This window comes from Cucurbita moschata, unplaced genomic scaffold (assembly GCF_002738365.1).
Source record: "Cucurbita moschata cultivar Rifu unplaced genomic scaffold, Cmos_1.0 Cmo_Scf00040, whole genome shotgun sequence".
Taxonomy (NCBI): domain Eukaryota; kingdom Viridiplantae; phylum Streptophyta; class Magnoliopsida; order Cucurbitales; family Cucurbitaceae; genus Cucurbita; species Cucurbita moschata.
This window is the reverse complement of record NW_019268556.1, coordinates 1346240-1346750: the sequence shown is the minus strand read 5'-3', so window position 1 is coordinate 1346750 and position 511 is coordinate 1346240.

Sequence of the window (511 nt, the reverse complement as noted above, 5' to 3'; positions counted from 1 at the left end):
TTTTTTTTTTTTTTTTTTTTTTTTTTTTTTTTTTTTTTTTTTTTTTTTTTTTTTTTTTTTTTTTGGTAAAGCACATTTGGTTAAGTCTAAATTCTTAAGATAATAGAGGATGTTACCCATTTGCTAGGATAAAAATGTCAACAGATCCTATAGATTGCTTATTGACACTTATCAGATTCTATTTTTTTTAGTGATCATTTATTGTTGGTCAAGGTGGGGAGCATTTGGGAGTTTCGTGGTCACAAAAGAGGGTTATCTTGGGCAGTTGATCCCGTATATTGGAGATTTTGGTTCTTTTACATTTGTATCTCATTCCCTAGTTCCCATTTTGTAAAAAACTTTGAAGGTCTTGTTATGAATTTTGAATTGTCTTTTAAATATGACGTTGTTTGATTTTAAAATATTTTATCGTACTTTTTAGTGTCAGCCCATACATTGACTATGCTTCAATGTCCTGAAAATCAAGTCATGACAAATTGGAACGATAAAGATTTCTACTAACTTAAAGTTG